The sequence below is a fragment of the Humulus lupulus genome, chromosome 3 (genome assembly GCF_963169125.1).
Source record: "Humulus lupulus chromosome 3, drHumLupu1.1, whole genome shotgun sequence".
NCBI classification, from domain to species: domain Eukaryota; kingdom Viridiplantae; phylum Streptophyta; class Magnoliopsida; order Rosales; family Cannabaceae; genus Humulus; species Humulus lupulus.
Genome location: NC_084795.1, coordinates 163,426,740 through 163,450,157, shown reverse-complemented (window position 1 = coordinate 163,450,157; position 23,418 = coordinate 163,426,740).

The following is a 23,418-nucleotide window of genomic DNA, read 5'->3' as shown; positions in this document are numbered from 1 at the left end:
TGAGCAAGATAATAATATAAATCATACCTCTTGAAGCCTATCAAGTTTCCTTGCTATCTTTTCGTATTTAGAGCGATCTTCCTATCCAAGCCGCTCCCACGTACTCACACCAAGATCTTCCGAAGCGTTCTCTACACCTCAAGAAATGTGTGGGCACTTAGAGAATGAAGGATAGTTTATTTGTGATTCTACTTGATGTACTCAACTTATGAGATCAAGAGAATAGGCCTGAGAATTGGTTCTTTATTTTCAGGGAGAGAAAACTATCGTTCTATTTTTCACAGAGCGAATGTTCAGAGTAGTCTCACTCTCTTCACTTATCTAAATAATTTTCTGATCAGTCATACTTAACAGAAAATATTCAAAATTTAAAAAATAAATCTGTAACCATTTTACAATTTACTTTTTAATTAATTAATTATTCTATTAATGAAAAAATCCAAAAACCAATTTTTGAATTATCCATTAATTAAATAAATAAAATTGAAAATCCCATCCCTGAAAAATGCTGGTCCTACACGCCACACACAGTCCTGGACTGTGTGTGAACGTGTAGCTTCCTAATTTCTAGGGATATTGGTTTTTCAAATTTTATTTAATTATTTATTCAAATTACTTTGTCAGATAAGATCTAACAACCTAATAACTAATTCAAATTTGAATTCAAATTAATTATCTTTTTAATTAATTATCAAATATAATTAATTATTTGAATAAATATTAATCTTTTAAATTCAAATCCAATTTGAACTTATCAGATCATTATCTCCCACTCAAATAAAGATATTTAATTAATTCTACCAATTAATTAAATCCAAAATTTTTGAAAATAAATATTTAATTTATTATAATTTTGAAAATTATAATTAATTAATTAAATTTCGAAAAATTAATTTAATTATTTAATATAATTTCGAAAATTATACAATAATTAAATATTAATTAATTTTATTAACTACAACTAATTTGTAATTAATTAATTAATTAATCACTATTATCATATAATTGCATATTTGGCCTGAAGAACAAATTTCTTCTTAAATATGTCTTTAAACTATTTTCCCTTCATATCAACTCTTACCTTGAACAGTGTTGATAGAGCTTCTATGGGGACCTATGGACCTATAATTCCAAGGTCCAATAAATTTGAGATTATTAATTAAACTCTTTAATTAAATAATCTTATTTTATTAATCTCATGATTATTCCACTATAAATATGAGACTGCACTCTTGTAATTATAGACATTTCATTTACTGAGTACTTTATAATCATAAAGCGTCCATTGATATAATCATTGCATACAACTTGACCCTCTAATAATGGTTCATAATTAATTGGGAATAAAATTACCGTTTTACCCTTTTAATTATCTCTTGTTTCCTTTAGTACCATTGACTCTACTAGTGAAGGTTAATTCATAACTAAATTATGAATTTGAGCTCAATAACCTTTCAGTCCCAAAAGTCAACCCTTAAGAGAACCATCATTCAATCTCTTGCGAGAAGGCATAGATTCGATATCTGTATACTATGTCCCGAGCCATCTATATTAATGAGTTTCCAAAACAAAAGTTTTTAGCCTGATCATTCCGACAGACCCTAACAAGTGAATAAAAGAACTCATATAACATAAACAGGAGTTCATAGTAACTTCAGGATTAAGATCTATTTGTATATGATCATCAGTTGATATATTTAATTAATACTTCGAAATGGTATTTAACTAAGTATTAATAAACATATCTAGTCCAGTTCTATATATTCTCTAATATATAAAGCACCTCCACTAAAGTGTCCTATCACACTAGTGATCCGGATCTAGATCACATGTATTCATAATACTAGTGGATCTTACTTGCAGTAATTAATCTAAAGATTCCATAACTTTATTTTACTGCGAACTATTCAAGTTCATTTATCTCAAACACAATCCTCCCGTACTAATACGTGTTTGAGATTACATACATGAACTTAGGAATTTTCTTGATATTTACATAATATTATCATAGAATAATACAGTCCATAAAATATATGCATAACAAATTCAATTTATTTATTTATTTCATAAAAACATTGTCTACTACATATGCTTTCAGGGCACATTTCCAACATAGTCTTGTGTGAAGATGATAAGGACCACTTTTATGTATGGTCCTGGGTAGATGAGAGAGTACATAGGTTCAATAGTTGGCTAGGGAAATACGATACCATGTATAGCCTAAACGAGGTATGGGACGGAATAGCTGTTCAATACGGGACAAATAATTATAGGGACCTTTCGAGGTTGACTTCCACATATGTAACGACCCAAATTCGCTAATAAGGCAAGGGCCTTGATTAGCGTGCCAGGAGGGCATGATGGGATTTATGTGTGATTTTAATTATTTAAATGCATGGTTATGATTTAAAGCATGTTATATGACTATTTGTTTATCTGAGATGCATGACTATGTAAGTTAGTGTGCATGTAGGCCCGGATCGTGTTAGAAGGGCATAATTGTAATTTTGGCCATGATTGGGCGTAACTGTATTGATATGTGTTGATTGTTGAGGCCACAGTGGTATGTGGATGTATCTGTGCTTTGTGACTCGAGGCGATCCCAATGAGCAGGCTAGCGGAAAGTGTTGACAGGAATTTATACCCAGCTCGGGGCGAGCCTGGGGGTATGAACAGGAATTCAGAGAATAGATTGAGATTTATTTTGATGATGGGGAATATTTATTTGGTGGTTAATCGAGTGTTGGAAAGCAACGGGAAAATATTAGGGACACTTGAGGATTAGCCGGAATTTGGTAAAATGACTAAAACGGCCCTATTTGGACAAAAGGACTTAGAGTTAATAGGAAGGGCATTTTGGTCATTTGGCTTTTAAAGATAGGTTTTATGAGGCTTTACACTTAGTGGGATTTATAGAGAGTGTTGGCTGTGGAGAGAAAGAAAGAAAAGAAAGAAAAAGGAAAGAAAGAAAAGAGGAAAAACAGAGGGGTTTTCACAAGGGTCGGTTTGTGCATTTTTGCACCTTTTCGCTCCATTTTTCTTGGAGCAAAGCTTAGTGGAGAGCAAGGATAGGCTGAGCATCAAGGATCTTGGGTTAGACTTGAAGATTTGGCAAGAACACATCAATGTTTGAGGTAAGTTTTAGAGATTTTCGGTTTTAAGGGTTTTGATGGTTTGAGCTGTGTTTTGAGCTGGATTGATGGGAATCTCAGGGGATTTCTGGGCAAGCTTTGAGGGAGAGCAAGCTAAGGAGGCCTAGGGTTGATTCAAGGTCGAAATTTGCAGCAATGGTATGATTTCTAAGACTTTATCTTTGTGGTTTGCATGAATTTCTGGTTTAGGGTTGTTCATGGTAGATTTTGAGATTTGGGATAAATGATCTTGGGATTTGAGGATTTGGGATGCTTGGGATGAATGGAGAGTGTTCATAAGCTTGATTTTGAGTTTGATAAAGATTTGGGGAAGTTTGGTTTGAGATTGGGTGAAAGAAATCGCAGAAATGCGATTTTGGGATTTCTGGGCTGCAACTAGCGCTACAGCGCTAGTCAGTGGGCGCTGTAGCGCTAGTCCCTGTTTCTGGAGGGGTGTTCTGCTTGTAGCGCTACAGCGCCCTCTTTAGAGCGCTGTAGCGCTGCACTGTTCACAGAGGGGAATTTTTGAGTTTTGATGATGGATTTTGACCTAGGGTTCGGGGCTTGTTTCCGCCACTTTGTTTTGGGGATTTGGGACTTCCCGGGGGCTCGGGATTGGTCCCGAGGCTAGGTATTCGGACTTGGGGTTCGGTGTTGACTTTGACCTATGTTTGTGCCTAGGTGTGCGCTAAGGCTCGGGTGGGATCGTGCTCAAGGAGTCAGGTGATCTAAGCTATTGATTGGAAAGGTAAGAAAACTATAACACCCGAGGTTAGGGCATGGCCCCAGATTGTATTATGTGCAAATGTTTAAACCTTAAATGAATCATGATGTGTGTGAATGATTATTTCGAATGTACTATATGTGTGATTATGATGAAATGAGCGGCAAGGGCCGAGTACGGCGTAAGCCGGGGCGGCCGTGGGCCGAGTACGGCGTAAGCCGGGGCGGCCGTGGGCCGAGTACGGCGTAAGCCGAGGCGGCCGTGGGCCGAAAGTAACACCTAGCACATGGGATGCTATAGTCAGGGCGGGGCCCGGTGGATACATGTGTTATGCTATATTCAGGGTGGGACCCAAGGGATACATGAGTTATCCTCGCGGTGAGAACCGATACCCCAGGCTTCGGTAAGGCTCTGGGGCGGCTTGGCCGTGTTTGCTTAGTCTAATGATTGACTTGTTTATTTGTGGATTATCTGTTATGATAACTGTATACATTGCATATGTTACGTTCTGCATGAGTTTTCTTGCTGGGCTTCGGCTCACGGGTGCTCTGTGTTGCAGGTAAGGGCAATGACTGAATCAACCAACCATGAGTACGGAGAGCGTGAAGCGGCGCGTACATGTTCGGCCTGCCCGACTGCTTTGGTTGGGGGTTTATTCGAAAGTGGCTGTAATAATCTATGATTTTATGATTTCTTAACTGTAACCTTATTTCAAAAATGTAATTAGTTTTCAAACCTTATTTTGGGATCCCAAATGTTTAATAATAGAAGTTTTAATGAAACGACGCCTTTTCAAAGATTACAGCCTTAACTTTTAATTAGTCACACTTTTGTTTCAAAACCTCGGTTAGCGAGTTCATTGCACACTGTTTTGTCTTAAAAACTCACTTAGTAACGGCTCTAAGGAAGTAGGGCGTTACAACATATAGGGAAGGGACTCCCCCTGCCTCTTCTGAAGATGGGGGAATTACGTGGTCATTGAGCACGAGCTCGGGGGAGAGTTCCAGTTAGGTTCCTCTTCACTTGTCTTTTATTCTGTGCTTGTCTGCATTGTGATGACTTTTTGTGGCTGGGATTTTCTTATAATGTGGTGTAATTATGCAGGTGTTATGGACTCTTATCTCAATACTGTGCTCGCCAGTGGCGAGGGGGCTCAAAGGAGTAAGCGTCCAAGGGGCTCGTGGAGGTCAGATCAGCCTGCCAAAGTCCTTAAGCGGACTGAGAAAACTCCTCCTCCTCCAGCTCACACTGTTACAAGCTTGGCTGTGGACCCTGCTTCCCAAGTCGAAGCTTCCACCATAGATGTCCCTCCTATGCCTCCTACTATCATGGTCTGCCCAACTCTCGGCCCTCCTCCGAAGAAGCCAACGTTGAAAGAGCGCATGTTGTCAATTTCTACTCATGTTGATGAGTATGTCGTCGACAGCGCCACTGGGACTCATGGGGCTACTCTCGGCTCGGACATCTTGTCTCGGGTAGGCCAGAGCATCAGCAGCTTTGAGGCTCCCCAGTGGCAGTTTTTGAACAATGCTCGGGACTGCAACACCCTTTATGATAATCGTATCGAGCTCGCTGCTGCGGTAATTTCTCTCACTTTACCATTTATTATACTTATGCTTAGCATGTGTTCTAATTGGTTTTGTTTGTGTTCCAGTCTCTTGCTACCGTTGCTCAGCTTAACTATAAGGTGAGCAAAGAGGTCCACTCGTCCTCGGGTAGCCTCCCAAAGTTATGAGGTCGAAACTATCTTTTTGCAAGATACTCCAGCCTCGATTTTGACTTAACTCGAAGTAGGTTTATTCCAACCTTCTGTCGATTAATTTTAGCTGGTTTGGTTCCAAACCTGTTTAGGTCGTGCTTTTGGTTCGTAATCCACACACAAATATTTTTTTGATCTAGTTATATCTAGATTGTGCATTTGGTTCTATCCAAATTATTTTGTCTCGCGCATTTGGTTATTTCCAAACACTTTTATTTGGTTATGTCCAAACTATCTTAGCTTGTGTATTTAATTATTTCCAAACACTTATTTTTTAATAATTTGGTTATGTCCAAACTACCTTAGCTCGCGTATTTGGTTATTTGCAAACACTTATTTTTTAATAATTTGGTTATGTCCAAACTATCTTAGCTTGCATATTTGGTTATTTCCAAACACTTATTTTTTAATAATTTGGTTATGTCCAAACTATCTTAGCTCGCGTATTTGGTTATTTCCAAACACTTTTATGCTTTTCGTATATGCTATTTTATTTTTTCAAACTGACGGTATATATACCACTAATGCCCCTTTAATATCCTATGAGTGTGACTATAGGTTATTAAATCAAGAGAGTTTGCAAAAAATACAACATATTGAAACGAAAATGAATTTTATTCGGAATTGAACAATTTATTAACAGAAACATAGCGAAGATAAACAAGCATGGTTACAGGTGTAATCGTTCCTACACTATTGATAGTAAGGTCGTAGATGTTCACCATTCCATGATCGTGGTACCAAATCCCCATTCAATCTTGCCAATTTGTAGACGCCAGGTAGGATAACTGATTCGATCTGATAAGGTCCTTCCCAATTAGGCCCGAGCATGCCAGCAGTCGGGTCCCGTGTAGCCAAGAACACACGCCTCAGCACCAAATCTCCCACACCGAATTTTCTATCTCGAACCCTCTTATTGAAATACCAAGTAGCTCATTATTGGTATGCAGCATTTTTTAGTTGAGCCTCGTCCCTTCTTTCTTCAATCAGGTCTAGATTTACTTCGAGTTGGGATTGGTTCGAGGCTTGGTCATAAGCGTGGGTTCGAATGGTGGGTATTTCGACCTCGATTGGCAGCATAGCCTCGCATCCATATGCTAGAGAAAAAGGGGTATTTCCTATTGAAGTATGAGCTGTGGTTCAATATGCCCACAAAACTTGGGGCAACTCTATGGGCCATTTCCCCTTAGCTTCTTCCAACTTTTTCTTCATAGAATTCTTCAGTGTTTTATTCACAGCCTCGACTAGGCCATTCGCTTGGGGATGGGCCACTGAGGAGAAACTTTTTATTATCCCATTTTTCTCACAAAAGTTGCTAAACAAGTTGCTATCGAATTGAGTACCGTTATTGGATACTATCTTCCTTGGCATCCCATATCGGCAGATGATGTTTTTCACCACGAAGTCCAAGACTTTCTTCGAGGTAATTGTTGCTAGAGTTTCGACCTCGATCCACTTCATAAAGTAATCTACCGCGACTACTGCGTATTTAACTCCGCCTTTGCCTGTTGGCAGCGAGCCTATGAGGTCAATTCCCCAGATCACAAATGGCCATGGGGAGGTCATCATAGTTATCTCAGAAGGTGGAGCTTGAGGGATTGTGGCAAACTATTGACATTTATCGCATCTTTTGACATAATCAAATGAGTCTGCTTTGATGGTGGGCCAGAAGTACCCTTGGCGTATAATTTTCTTAGATAGGCTATGCCCCCCAGTGTGGTCCCCATAGAACCCCTCATGAATCTCTTCTATGATCTTCTTAGCCTTGGGTGGAGTCACACACCATAGTAATGGCATAGAGTATCCTTGTCGATATAGCCTACCTTCCACAATAGTGTACCTGGGAATCTGATACATCAGTTTCCGAGCCTTGGATCGTTCTGCTAGGAGGATGCGCGTTTTGAGGTACTCAACTATCGGGGTCATCCAGGTTGGCTCAGAGTTAATCATGCAGACATCCTCTCGTTCAGGCTTGCTTACACTGGGTGTCGATAGATGTTCGATTGGCACAACATTCAGCTTTTCGACCTTGGTGGATGATGCGAGCCTGGCTAGGGCGTCTGCATTTGAATTTCGCTCTCAGGGTACCTGCTCTATCGTGTAAAACTCAAAATTTTCGAGTGCTGCTTTTGCTTTCTCCAGATATGCAGCCATTCTTGTCCCACGAGCCTGGTATTCCCCTAAGATTTGGTTGACCACCAACTGAGAGTCACTATAGCAATGTATCACCTTAGCTTTGAGTTCCTTGGCTATTCGAAGTCCTGCCAGTAGAGCTTCGTATTCAGCCTTGTTATTTTATGCTTCGAAGTCAAATCTTAAAGCGGAGTGAAATCGACTCCCATTTGGGGTGATCAGTATTATTCCTGCCCCCGATCCATTCTCGTTGGAAGACCCATCGACATAAAGTTTCCACAGCTCACATGCCAGGGTTATAACTTCATCGTCAGTCACTCCGGTGCATTCCACTATGAACTTTGCCAGGGCCTATCCTCTAAAGGTTGTCCTCAGATGATAAGTAATCTCGAATTGTTCGAGCTCAACATCCCATTTCAATAATCGGCCTGAGGCCTCTGGCTTTGATAAGACTTGTCGTAGTGGTTGGTCAGTCAGCACATTGATGGGGTGTGCTTGCAAGTAAGGTCGGAGCTTTCAAGACGAGTGAATTAGGCTGAGAGAAAATTTCTCCATTAAGGGATATCTCAATTCTGCCCCCAGTAACCTTTCGCTGACGTAATACATTGGATTTTGCACCTTCTGGTCTTCTCGGACGAGCACGGTGCTGATGGCGTGTTCGGTTGTAGCAAGATATAATTATAAAATTTCTCCTGTGATAGGTTTTGACAAGATAGGAGGCTCCGCAAGATGCTTCTTGAGCTCTTGGAATGCTAGCTCCCATTCCTCTGACCACTCGAAATTTTTGCCCCCTCTCAAAAGATTAAAAAATTGTAGATAGCGGTCTGTAGATTTCGAGATAAACCTACTTAATGCTGTCATCCGCCCAGTCAAACTCTGGACATACTTATGCTTTCGAGGTGAGGGCATGTCAATTAACGCATGGATCTTGTCAGGATTAGCCTCTATTCCTCGTGCGTTTACAATGAAACTGGGGTACTTTCCCGACGACACTCCAAAGGAGCATTTATGGGGGTTGAGCTTCATGTTGTATTTCTGAAGTATGGCGAAGCATTCTTCGAGGTCATCCACATGGTTATTGTTATGTTTAGATTTGACCAACATCTCATCAACATAAACTTCCATGTTATTTCCTATTTGTTCAGAGAACATCATATTTACGAGTTGTTGGTATGTGGCTCCAGCATTCTTGAGCCCGAACGGTATGACATTGTAGCAATACAGTCCTTTGTCCGTTACAAAACTTGCATGTTCTTGATCTGGGGAATGCATGGCAATCTGGTTATATTCAGAATAGGCGTCCATGAATGACATAAGTCCATGCCCAACTGTGGCATCTACGAGCTGGTCGATCTGAGGTAGGGGGAAGCAGTCCTTAGGACATGATTTATTGAGGCTCGAGTAATCAATACAGGTTCGCCATGTTCCGTTAGGTTTTGGAACTAGCACCAGGTTAGCGTCCCACTCCGGGTAGAAGGCGTCTCGTATAAATCAATTTGCCTTTAACCTGTCGACCTCTTCTTTCAAGGCTTTCTTTCTTTCGTCGTCCAGGAGTCTCCGCTTTTGCTGCTTCGGGGGGAAACTCTTGTTAATATTAAGGACGTGGCTTATCACATTCGGACTTATTCCTACCATGTATGAATGTGACCACGCGAAAACATCCTGGTTCTTTTTCAGAAAGCAAATTAATTGCTATTTGATTTCTTCCAAAAGGCTTTTCCCTACCTTTACTATTTTCGGGGGGTCTACTTCTTCGAGCTTGACCTCTTTGAGCTCTTATAATGGCTCAAGATTGGCTCTTTCCTCTACCCTTGGATCAATTTCTTCGTCCATCTCGAATACTGTCCCATCCTTGTTCTTAATTATGACAAGTGTTTGTGCACTTGTCTATTTTTTTCTTCTAACGGAAATGCTGTAACATTCCCTTCCCGTGAGCTGGTCTCCTTTCAGCATCCCAATGCCACTAGAAGTCGGTAACTTGATGGCTAGGTGCCTAACAGACGATACTGCCCCCAGCCCTACCAGGGCGGGTCTCCCGAGCAGTACGTTGTAGGCTGATGGAAGATCCACTACTACAAACTCCATCATCTTGGTTGTCGAGACTGGGAAGTCTCCCATGGTCACCGAGAGTTCAATGGATCCCACACGGGCAATCCCTTCTCCTAAAAACCGTACAATGTCGCTACACAGGCCTTTAGGTCACGAAGTGCTAGTCCCATCTTTTCTAAGGTGGCCTTATAAAGGATATTTACTAAGCTCCCGTTATCAATCAGGACTCTGTGTACCCTCTTATTCGCAAGTTAAAGGGTGATGACTAGTGGGTCGTTGTGAGGGAATTGTACATGAGATGCATCATCCTCAGTAAGTGTTATGGGTTGAGATTCAACCCTTTGCTGTTTTGGAGCTCTAGGCTCGGGTTCGTAAGGAGATCCGTCACTTGTTTTCAGCTCATTCACATATCATTTCTAGGCATTCCTGCCCGATCCTGCGATATGTGGTCCCCCCGAGATGGTTATGACATCTTCTCCATCAATCGGAGGGGGTCATTCATCCTCCCTTGCTCGGGAGTTGTTGTTCTGGGCAGGAGGTGCTGCTGCTGTCCTTTGGCTGGTAGAAGCCTGATTAGGGTTTTGATTTCTAATATATTGCCTGAAATATCCTCTTGAGATCAGGCCTTCAATCTCATCTTTTAATTGTCTGCATTCATCAGTTGTATGTCCGATATCTCTATGGAATCTGCAGTATTTGTTGGAGTCTCTTTTCGCTTTTTGGTTTCTCATGGGGTCCGGATGTCTGAAAGGGACCTGGTTTTCATTAGCCAGATGGATATTTTCCCAAGACTCATTGAGCTCGGTATACACTTTGTATACGGAGAAATATATTTCCCCTTTCTTCTTCTTTCCCCCTTCCACCTCCAGATTATTCCCTTTATTCTTCTTTCTTTTAGAAGGGTTGTCCCCAGGGGGTTTTGAGGTTGTAGGATCTGCCGAGGTCGAAGTAGAGTTTGCGCTTTTTGTTGTAGTTATGGGCTGAGAGGTCATATTAGATGCTGACCTCACCTCTTCTACATTAACAAACCTTTTAGCTCATTGATTGAACTCAGTTAAGGACCTTACGGGTTTCCTCTGCATGTCCTCCCAGAGAGGACTTCCAGGCATTACTCCAGCTCAGACAGCCATTAAATGGCCACTATCATCTACGTCACGAGCTCAGGCGACTTCCAAGTTAAACCCTGTTAGGTAACTTTTCAATGTTTCATTCGGCTGCTGTCGGACATTGGTCAAGGCAGATGCGTCGGGCCTAATTCCGATCATGGCTTTGAATTTCTTTTTGAAATCTCTAGACAATTGATCCCAAGAAGCGATCGAATGTCTCTTATACTTCAAAAACCAGTTTTTTGCTGTCCCTGTGAGCAATGCTGGAAACAACATGCATCTGAGCTCGTAGCCCACATTACTCGCTCGCATGATTGTATTGAACGTACTCAAATGACTATATGGATCGGAATTCCCATCAAATGGTGGGACATGAGGAATTTAGAATCCCTGAGGAAACGGGGTGCTAGAAATATGGGGGGCAAAGGGCTCTAGTTCTTCGTCGAACTCTTCGTCCTGATCCCGACCTCTTTCATTTTGTAAGAGCCTGAATGCTCTTTCCAGTTGTTCAATCCTTTCTTGGACTGCATCCATGGGGGGTATGACTTGAAACTAGTTATCGTTGATCACAACCCCAGTTTCGCGCCTCCATATAGGATTCTTGTGTCCATTGAGGTGATCCCTCAGATCTGGATTCGAGGGGTTATCATTACCCCGATTATGGTTCAGGTGTTCTCGTAAATCTGGGTGATCCCTTCGATTCCCAGTATTTCTGCGTCCCTGGTCATACATACTGACCGATCTAGTGTCTCCCAAGCCTTCACTAACATGGCTCGCTGCGCGGTTGTTTCGAGATGGGTTCCTTGCTGGTTGCCTCGTCTCAATAGTATGAGACCGAGACATTTGGCTTGTCGTGGGTTGGGTACCTCTATGCTCCCTAGCAATCTCCCCATTCCCATGTATTTTCCCAGCTCGCCTTTCCCTATCACCCCGAGTCTGTTGCGTGTTTCTCTGACTTGGTGAGGGATACCTTATCGGTAATGGTGGGTGCCTTATGGGTGATGGGGGCTGCCATTCATTACAAGCCCAAGAAGGTCCCGAGTTTGCTCGAACCGGTTCAGGAACGTTCTGTGCGTTACCAGGATTTTGGGTCTGAGCCTTTGTGGGGGCTCGGTTATTCCCTATCTCGGCCGGTACCTCCGCAGTTGAGTTAGTAGGAGCTCCAGCCCGGGTACTTCTCCGAGGCCTTGATGGAGTAAGTTGTTCTGCCGGTGGCGGAGGTTGCTCCGTTCTTCGAGTGGCAGTGTTTTTGCGCGGTCGCCCACGAGGCCTGCGTGGTGGAACATGAAAGTCTCGTGGAGGTGGAGCTTGGTCCTCTGGCAGAGGCGGGGCCTGAGCCGCCTGGGCCTCGACAGCCAGTCTAGCCAGCTCCTCATTACGTTTTCTGGCTTCTGCCAGCTTCTTTCGCAGTTGAAGATTTTCGAGCTCCATTATTGGGATTATAATACATGTCCTCGTTGTCCCTGGGGACCGATGGTCCCCGAGAGTCAGATGACCCACTCCTCTTATCAGGGTTCGAATTCACCATAGGCTGTTTTCCAGGGCGTCGGGGGTAGTCAGCTTCATTTAAAATTTCCTCCTATGGAACATTGGGATCATTCGCTGTCATTGTTGATTCTGGGAGGATTTTTGACTAGACTTACACACGTACTACTTAATGCTCTCAATGAAAGCACCATTCTGTTGACACCATTTTTCATCAACTTAAACAGTAGAGCAATTAAGCAAATGGAAAATGGAGTGAATGAATTTAAAAAGGAAGATAAGAAGGTTTTTACGTGGTTCAGCAACTAATTCTGCCTAGTCCACGAGTCTATGTTATTAAGACTTGGAGTTTTCTGGAAATTCTTCAAAGATGAATTACCCAGAGCTTTCTCCCAATAAATCAGAAATCAAAATTCGATCCCCTACAAGTGGTGATTCCTTCTCTATTTATAGGGAAGGTTACAGAGTTCATTCCCACATATTTCGGGAAGATATTCTGTATATCAATTGAAATAATGATATTAAATTCAATATATCCTATATACATGGAAACGTCCCATGGAAATCGGGAACGGATAATAGATTAAATGATATCCCTTAAATTAGGGGATTAAAGAACAATAAACACGTTCACACGTAATGGGTTATTTCAGATGAATTATCCAATCTTCGAGATCGACCATTAGCATTGACTCTGTCGAGACCAAGAGTCATTCACGAGCTTGCCACCCAAACTTCGTGCTATGCTCGGGGCATGTGGATGACGACGAAGCTGCTACATCCGAGCTTGTACTTCACGAGTTCAAGCTATCTCGCCTGAAGGTAATTGGTGAAAAATATGTTTAAGTGTCATGTCGCGCGAGCTCAGAACATATTCGAGGTTGCACATCTTCGAGCTTTTGAGGTCGACAATTATGGTAGAGCGGTCTGACTAAAGGATCAAATGACGACCATGCATACTTCGAGTTCACACCCGTCGAGCCCAGCTTTCGGGATCAAGACTCCTTGTCTCGAAATCTGGGTATAACAGATATAATGTGTGGGTAATATGAATGGCATGTTATAATGCATGACAATGTTATTAAACACTTTTAATGTATTCAAACAATTATATAAAAACAATAAATAAGTATATAAATGCGAGCCGGGTGTTTTGCTTATTTCTAGAAAAATTACAAAACTTACAATAAATTACAAAATAAATAAAAATAAAACCAAGGCATCATGTAGAATCTACATCTCCATCTTTTGGGTCTTTTATTATTTTTATGCCATCTAGCCCATTTTTTTTAATTATAAATGACTTCAATAATTTTAAACAATCTTTTAAATTTATTGAACTTGGCAAATAAAAGCCCAATAGGTCATTTAGGTCCATTTTAAACTTGGGCCACTTAATTAAAAATTTAATTAGAATTTTAAAATTCCAATTAACAATTTGGGTCAAGCCCACAAATTCTAGGAAACCAATTAATCACTCTAGGGCTCGGGTAAGGAGCCAAGTGAGTTAGGGTTTGCAATTTGGGGCTTGGGTTGGTGGGGTTACTCAAAGAGCCACCAAACCACCAACACACTAGGAAGCTAGGTGCGGCTAGGCGAGCAAGGCAGCAGGGATTGTTAGCGCCAGACGCACGCACGGGCGTGCATGCGACGGGTCGCACGAGGTGCCCCAGAGGCGCGGCTGGGCGCACCTGAGGGATGCGTAAGGTGTGCCAAGGGCGCGACTAAGGGTATCCACGAGGCCGAATATCTCAAATATATCCACATAATAATGTGATCCCACTCATAACACATGTATAGTTACAGATATACCCTCAATGGGTCAAAATTACAAAAATGTCATTTTTCACATAAACGGACCTACAAGCACATTTAATACACTTAAGCATGCATGACTAGTCATATCATAATATAACTCATAAAATTCACAAATATAATCACAATTAATTCATATTAATACATAAACATCCAATTATGCCCTCCTGGCACAATAATCAAGGCACTGAGCCTTATTAGCAAATTTGGGACGTTAGAACTATCCCCTCCTTATAGAAATTTCGTCCTCGAAATTTAACTGGTTTACCATGTGCGCAGCGGAAAGCACGGGGTGTTGGGCCCAAATATTTCAAAAAAAATTATTTAAACAAACTTTAAATAATCAGATCCATTAACATGCAATAGATTAATCATAGAGAAATAAAAGATGAGGATTTACCAGTTGAAAAACTATCAAGAATCATTGCTATCTTTTTGTATCTCCAATGAACATCCAATCCAAGATCTTCCAAGATGTATCTCTACACTTTAAGACATGTGTGGGCACGTAGAGTAATGATAGGGAAAAATTTATGATTCTCAAGATATTCTCAACACGTGAGATCTTGGAATAATAGGTCTGATACAATTTTCAGGGATAGAAAAAAATTATACGATATATTTTTCTCTCTGTCGAAAGTATATTATTCTCTTTCAAAAGTTATGTGAAATTCTTTCCATTTGATAGATTTATAAAAGAATTAATTAAATTTTAAAATTCAAAAATTCAAAATTCAAATTATAAATCAATTATTAAATAATTAAATCAAAAAAAGAAATATCCAAGACCCATTCTTTGACCTTGTTACACGCTAACTATAGTGCATGCACTGTAGTTGGCGTGTAACACATCAGGGATATGTTTCAACTATTTTCTTTTAATTATTATTTATAAAAAAATGTCTAAACTTGATAACTTATTTATCAGAATAATTAAAGAATAAATATCATTTCAAATTCAAATCCAATTTGAATTATCAGAAATATCTTTTTTGCATTATTTAAATAAATAAAGCTAATTAATTCAAAATTAATTATCTTAATTATTTAAATGCTATTTTCAAAAATACCAACATAATTTTCAAAAAATATAATTAATTAATTTATTAAATTCAAAATTTTATTTATTAATTAATTTATTTATCTCAATTACATGTTTGACCCTGAAGAACAAATTTCTTTTAAGTATGTTCTTTTCCTGACTAAATACTGTAAGTAAGGCTCGGATGTGATATTATTCTCTCTTACCAATACAAGATTGTAGTCACAATAACGAATTTGGGAAAGTAAAAATAATAAACAAAAAATATATGCAAAAATTCATTTCAATTATTTATTTCATAAAACATTGTTCAAAACACATGCTTTAAATAGCACTAATCCCAACAATTTCCTGCTACTTTATTCAATTCTGCTCAACAATGATTCTTCAAACTGGAGCCAGGAACCATTACATCCTGGGATACATTTATGAGGCTCTTTTACTCACAATTCCTTGTTGCTCGTAATACACCTGTTGAACTCAACGACCTTGTTGACATCAAGCAAGGACCGATGAGCCTCTAAATGACTATGTGTAAAGGTTCATGCAAGAGGCTGACCAATCAAAGACGGTTAGCGACAATGGAAAGATGATGGGCATCATGGTTGGATTCCAAGTAAAGGGTCTCTTATGGACTGACTTAAGGAGGAAAATTTTCTACTCAACAAGGGAGTTCTTAGATCGAGCAGACAAGTTCATTAAACTAGAAAAGACCATTAGAAGACCATATCAAGTCAATCAGGCAGGTACTAGTACTGCCATTCCAGCCAAAAATAATGGAGCTCCAAACCAAAACCAGACAACCAATGGTAATGGTAATGGAAATAACAATGGGCAAAGAAGTGGAAAACGAAACAACAACTAGAATGGTGGAAATAATAAAGACAACAAAAGGCCCAAAACCAATGATTAGCCATGGGAGTACAATCTTCATTTTACCACATACTCTACGCTCTTGGGGTCACAAGCAGAAGTCTTTCAAGCTACACAAGCCAAGGTACCTTATAGGAAGCCTAATCCCATAAGGAAAGTCATAAGTAAGAGAGAAACAAACAAGTTCTGTCGTTTCCATAACGACTACGAACATGACACCAACAAGTGTAACTAGTTTAAGGACGAAATCAAATTTCACTTCTGCCAAAACCATCAAGCCATGAGAAGGTATGTTCAACGTCCTACTGATCAAAGCCAAGCTGCTACACCCAATACGGATGCACCAACTCAACCATTATAGCCAGCTCCCGTAGCTGATCGGCTACACATGATATGTGGAGGACCACACTTGGCAGGAAAAAGTAGAAAAGACTTAGAATTCTATGCTCAGACACTTTGCCACAAAGCGATGAATGAATTACTAGTAGTCGAGGAGCGTACTTCCAAAACCCCTTGTTATGAATGTAAGCCAACAACATTCACAGAAGATGACGTCGCGCACGTTAAATTCCCGTATAATGATCCTTTGGTAATCGAGGCCTAGATTGATAACATGATTGTAGCATGGACGATGATAGATCATGGTTCCTCGATAAACATCATGTTCAAAACAACCCTTGAAAGAATAAAGTTGTCTGTTCGAGACCTAGAACCGTGCACACAAACTTTATATGGTTTTAACAGAGAAGGGATGACTCCAGCAGGAACAATCAAGTTAGCAGTAATAGTGGGAACTGCACCTGCAAACAACACGGTTATGGAAACATTTGTTGTGGTAAATATTCCCTCGGCCTTCAACGCCCTCTTAGGAAGATCGATCTTGATTAACATTCGTGTTTCATCTCATGATGAAGTTTCCTACCAATGCCAGAATCGGATGTGCAAAATGAAACTAGAGAGAGGCTTGGGAATGCTATAATTCCTCCATTACAACTGCTATGAAAGGCTTGGCCACGACCAACATGATATTTGTTGGACCAGAGATTAGCAAGCCAACAACATAAATGGGAATAAGCAACACCGAGCAACAAGGTAATGCCTCCTCAGAACAGGCGAGCAACTCCAAATAGGGAGTTGCCCAAAGCGAAGGAGAAGATATTGATCCTCACTTTGGGGACTTTGATATTGGGGTGGTTTCTGTTGAAGACCTAGAGGAAGTCCCACTTGACCAAAACGATCCAACAAAGATAGTCAAGATTGGAAGAAGATTGGCAAAGGAAGTCAAGTCTGAACATGTAAACTTCCTAAGGAACAATCAGGATGTGTTTACTTGGTCGCACAAGGACATGGTTGGCATAAGCCCCACAGTTATCATCCACACTCTAAATATAGACAGAGACAACTTTAAGCATGTACAACAGAAAAGGAGGTTGCTCGATAAAGAGTGGTCAAAGGTCTTGAAAGAAGAAGTCCAAAGGCTAAAAGAAAATGGATTTATAAGAGAGGTTTTCAACCCCGAGTGGGTTTCTAATCTCGTCCTAGTACCAAAACCCAATGGAAAATGGAGGACTTGTGTAGACTTCAATGACTTAAGCAATGCATGCCCAAATAACTGCTTCCCCTACCAAGAATCGACCAACTAGTCGATGCCACTCCAGAGCATGAAATCCTCACATTTATGGATGCTTACTCGGGGTACAGAGTTTTATAGGATGGATTGCAGCCCTCAGCAGATTTGTCTCAAAATCCACTAACAAGTGTGTACCCTTTTTCAACATGTCAAGGAGAAATAACAAGTTTGAATGGGCTGAGGAATGTGAAAAGGATTTCCTGGAACTTAAGAAACACTTGACTCAACCTCCAGTCTTATCAAATTCGATTGATGGGAAAACTCTATACTTGAATCTAGCAGTCACTCAATACGTTGTTAGTGCAGCCCTAATCCGAGAAGCAGATAGGAACCAACATCCAGTATATTATATAAGCAAAAGGTTGGTTGTGGCAGAATCACGGTACCCATTAATTGAAAAACTAACTTATTGTTTGTTGCTCGCAGCAAGAAAATTAAGGCCCTACTTCCAAGCTCATCCAATCATAGTATTAACCAATCAACCTCTCAGGCGGGTTCTGCAAAAGCCAGAGGCACCTGGTCGATTACTTATGTGGGTTGTCGAGCTCGGCCAGTATGACATTACCTACCAGCCAATAATTGTTATTAAAGGGAAAGCTTTAGTAGACTTTATTGATGAATGCACTGGAATACCAAAAGAGGATGAGCAAGCAAAAAAACCTGAGGACAACAAAGAAAATTGACATGTTTGGAGGCTGTTCGAAGATGGATCCTCCAATGAGGAAAATTCTGGAGTTGTACTTATACTTATCACACCTGAAGGACATCGTATTCAGTACGCAATAAGGTTTGGCTTCAATGCCTCAAACAATGAGGTAGAGTACTAAGCATTGCTAGTAGGATTACGACTCGCTAGAGATGTTAATGTTGTGGCAGTAGACATATATAGTGATTCACAACTAGTTGTGTATCAGGTGTTGGGAGAATACCAGGCTCGAGGAATAAAAATGGCATCCTACCTCAGCAAGGCAAAATATCTCATAGCACAATTCAAAAAATTTACCATCCAACAAGTGCCCCGTGACAAAAATTCCAATGCAGATGCCCTTGCAAAACTCACAAGTGCCAAGGATGCAGACACCCTAAACATAATGCTAGTTGAGCACTTGGTCCAACCAAGTATTAATGAAATCGAGCAAACACTACTGCTCGATTATACTCCCTCCTGGATGACTCATATGGCCACGTACCTGGATCACGGAACATTTCCTCAAGACAAAAATGAAGCACGATGAATTTCAAGGAAAACTGTTGGGTACATGATTATTTATGGAGTAATGTAAATAAGAGGGTATTCTATGCCTTTGCTTCGATGTGTTACTAAAACAGAAGTCGAACTACTAATGATAGAAGTGCACGAAGGATTATGTGGCAACCATGCAGGGGGCAAAGTCTAGCCAATAAGATATTGAGACAAGGATATTTTTGGCCCACGATGAATGAAGATTCCATGGAGTACGTCCAAAAATGTGATAAGTATCAAGGATTCTCCAAAAACCCTCGAGCAGTGCCTAATGAACTTAAACAAATGCAGAGCCCATGGCCCTTCGTAGTATGGGGCATTGATTTTATCAGGAAACTCCCAACAGGAAAGGGTGGAGTGAAATTTGTGATGGTCACGGTGGATTACTTTACAAAGTGGTTCGAAGTCAAACCACTGGCTACAATTACTTCCAAAAAGGTGCTCGATTTCGTAGTAAAAGACATCATATGCAGATATGGGATACCAAAAAAGATCGTTTTAGATAATGGCACTCAATTTCACAACAACACATTTACATATTTTTTATGTAAGGTATGGTATCACCAAAAGCTTTTCCGCAGTTGTTCACCCCCAAGCAAAAGACAAGTAGAAGTTGCAACAAAACCTTACAGGACACAATGAAAAAGCGTCTCGAGCATGCCAAAGGCAATTGGTCGGATATTTTTTCGGAAGTCTTATGGTCATATCAAACTACTGCTCAAACCTCAACTAGACATACTCCATTTTCCCTAGCTTATGGATATGAAGTAATGATACCAGTTGACCCCCCTCATCACATCAGAGTAGTATGTATGACCAAGATCAAAACCACCAATTATTAGTTGAAAGCCTCGACATGATCGAGGAACAAAAAGAAAATCACAATTGTGAATGGTTGCTTACCAGCAAAAAGTAGTCAGATACTTCAACTCTCGAGTCAAGAATATAAAGTTTGCCCTAGGAGATCTAGTATTGTGACAAGTGTTCCAAAACACTAGGGATCCTGGAGCAGGTGTTTTGGGACCAAATTGGGAAGGACCATATCAGATCGTAGAAGTACTGCAACCAGGAACATATGAACTTGCTTGACTGAATGGTGAAATAAATGCAAGATACTGGAATGGTGAACACTTGCAAAAATATTATCAATGAATACTGGTCGAAGGAACGTTTTTCCCATTCACTCCGACTAGCATTATTCTTGTTCCATTTTACTTGTAAAGGCATGATTATTTCCCAATTGTTTATTTTTTGGTTGTAAGGCACGTATTGCCCATTTTGTTTCTCTACCAATTATTACGTAGACAATTTTTTTTATTATGTGGTTATTAGGCATGTTTTGCCCTTAATAAATGACCAATAACCTAGTTCGATTCAATTCTTTATGTTTCATCTTCAAAAACATGCATTTCTTGTAGAATTTCAATAGACATGTTTTGTCCATTTTATTATGAGATATATACAAGGGAGTGTGTTTGACACACTCATTATTTCCAATTTTGTTATTAAACAAGTATTACTTAACATGTGTGATTCTTAAAAAAAAATCCAAGTACACTGCTATATGATACAATATTCGAGCAGTTGTGTTAGCTCGAGCAAGTCTGGTTTATTTGGCAAGTGACCAAGGACCGACCTCCTCAATCACTTGGGGGAATATAGGGTATACATAATCGCACATAAGTAAATAAGTTAAAATAGCACAACTGGGTAATACTTAGAAAATTTTCAAAAATTTATAAAATATTGTGCTTCGTCCAACAAGGACATAAAAATCCAAGATGCTCACCCCCAAGCAAAGAAAATTGTTGTATAGAAATAAAATCATATGAGTAGTATATAATATGAATAAAGCAAGAGTAAAAATAATCACACATATTATCTGAGATTAAAAGTTGCTCGGCCAGCCATTGTTTTTGCACCATGGACCTTAAGATCCAAGGTGAAATAAAAAAAATAAGATGCCCTCTTCAAGGCTCCACTACCTCGGCATCCTCCCTCTCAGGATCCTCCTGCTTGACCCTAGGAGTGGCAGGGACTTCTTCAGCAGCAGCAAGCTCCTCCTCTTCGTGGGCAACACACTTGGCGATTTCTTTGTCGTGAAGATGAGCAGGGATGTAGTCAAAATTAGCTTCCTTATAGTTCTTCCAAAATAGGAAAAAGCAATTGAAGTTCGCGCTCTTGAACTTGGTCAAGTTTGAGAAGTGTGACTTTTTTTCATGCTGAAGCTCTTCCTCGAGAAGTTTCTTCTCGTCCGCTAACTTGAGTTGCTACTCCTCGAGCTCTTAACACGAACGTCGAGACTACTCCTTTTATCTTGAAGGAGTTTTTCCCTTGACTCCTCGAGAACCTTGATCACTTTGCTTTTATTATCGATCTCGGTGTTCTTGCTGTCAAGATCCTCCTGCAATTCCCGAGCAGCTTGAAACTTGAGGGTATGTCTGTCCTTAAAATGTTTCACGGCATCCCATGATTTCCTCAAGGCCTCCTCGAGTTTAACTACTTCAGTGCAGGTGTTGGTGAGAGTAATAATACCTTACAGAAACAAAGCAAAACAATATTAAGCACATAAAAGGAATAAACGAGTATATGAATTTGAAGGAAAATTGAGAAATAAATAAAGAATAACTTACAGAAAGGATCTTGGAAAGTGCTCGTCCAAGACTGGAGTCGACCGACGAGTTTTGATGCTTGAAGATAGCATCAACACTCGTAGGGTGTTGAACATGGGCCTAGACCCAGGAAGAGATGGAGCAAGCAGTTGTTTTCAACCTTTCCTTTACTTGCTCCTTCTCATCTGAGAGGGGGTCAATTCCAAGGGTAGGGGATGGAGTGCCCTTCTGCTTGGGAGCGACAATAGGAGGAGTGTTTGTCGATTGGCTGGATAGTGCCATCGAAGAAGTAGCAGGAGATCTGTGAGCTGGAGGATCACTCCTCTACTACTTTACTGCCGGCTTGTTGCTCGAACCGGCCCCCGTCCTTCGACTTTGTACTTTTTTTGGTCAGAGCTGGAGGGGAAGCATAGAGACTGAACATCTCTAAATCATACATGGCTGTAGTAAAAAAATTCACGTCTATCAGATTATGGAAATGTATAAAAAAAAGTTATATGACTCAAAAGACTTTTCAAAACAGCCTACGACCACATCATACACACACATCAAAAAGTAATAACTATTTTATGTGGAATTCCCTCCTGATCGTCAGAAGACACGGGCTCGTCCTCCTCCACTTCCAGCACCATCTTTCCTTTTCCCTTATCAACAGAAGGTGCTAAGGCTCGAGGGCGAGGATCATCATCTTGCTCCTTTATGCTAGTCCTTGTTGTCATCCTCTGAGGGACAGGGACCGCCTTAAATTGGTCGGAATGCCCCAGTTCTTCCTCAGTAGCTCCTCCACTAGCAACGCCTTCTTCATTTGTGTGGTGGGTATCGAGCAGACCGTCTCTCCTCAGGTTCTCATCAATTACGAGTAGTCTACAGTTCTTGGCTTCAAAGGGAAGTCGATCTAAGACCACTGCTCACCTGGCCATGTCCATAGTAAGAATGGGTCTATCCCATGGCCCTAAAACGCAACAAGAAAAAATGAGGAAGAATGTGACCTCGCAAACTAAAATAATTACCTGCTTGTTGGAAAGCTCGATTGTCTGCGACCAGGGAAGTTGTTTGAAAATACTCTTTATTATAACTGGCCACGTTGCTTCTAAACGTTGGCTCAGTCAAGAACTCCTTGGTCTTGTCCCGGTGATAGAAGTAGAAGAACCTAGTACCTTTATAGTTTGGGTTCAATTTCAAATCGAATAAGTAATGGACCTCATGAGGAGTAAGAGTGACCTATCCTTGATCGTGATAAAGGATAAATAATGTTGAGAGCATTAAGTATCCATTTGGAGTTATTTAAAAAGGAGCAATGTTGAAGTAATTTGCAACGCTCTTAAAATAAAGATGGAGGGGGAGACTGGCGCCTGCCTGAATATTATACCTCGACCAGGCACTATACGTACAACCAGGACTATGCGCCCACTGGTCAGGTCGAGGAAGAACTAAATCTACCCCCATAAGTCCATATCTTTGGGGATACTCACCAAGTAACCAACTTGAGAAGATACTGGCTGGAGCCACATACCACTTAACCTACCTCCTCGAGCAGGCTTTTCTCTTCGCGATGAGTCTTATGATATCGATTAACCGCTTGTCTTTGAAATCAATCTCATCAGAAGGAACATCTTGAGGTCGTGCTCGTAGTTGCTCTTGTGATTGTTTTTGTTGCTTGGTTTTTTCTCTTTCTAGTGGTCCAGGTTGTTGTTGTTGTATGGGTTGCTCAGCATATTGCCTAAAAGTTCAATTATTTGGAAGAGATTTTCTTATTCCTTATTCTAATTCCTCAATCATCCAGCAATATTCCCGATTGGGAACAAAATGAAAATCA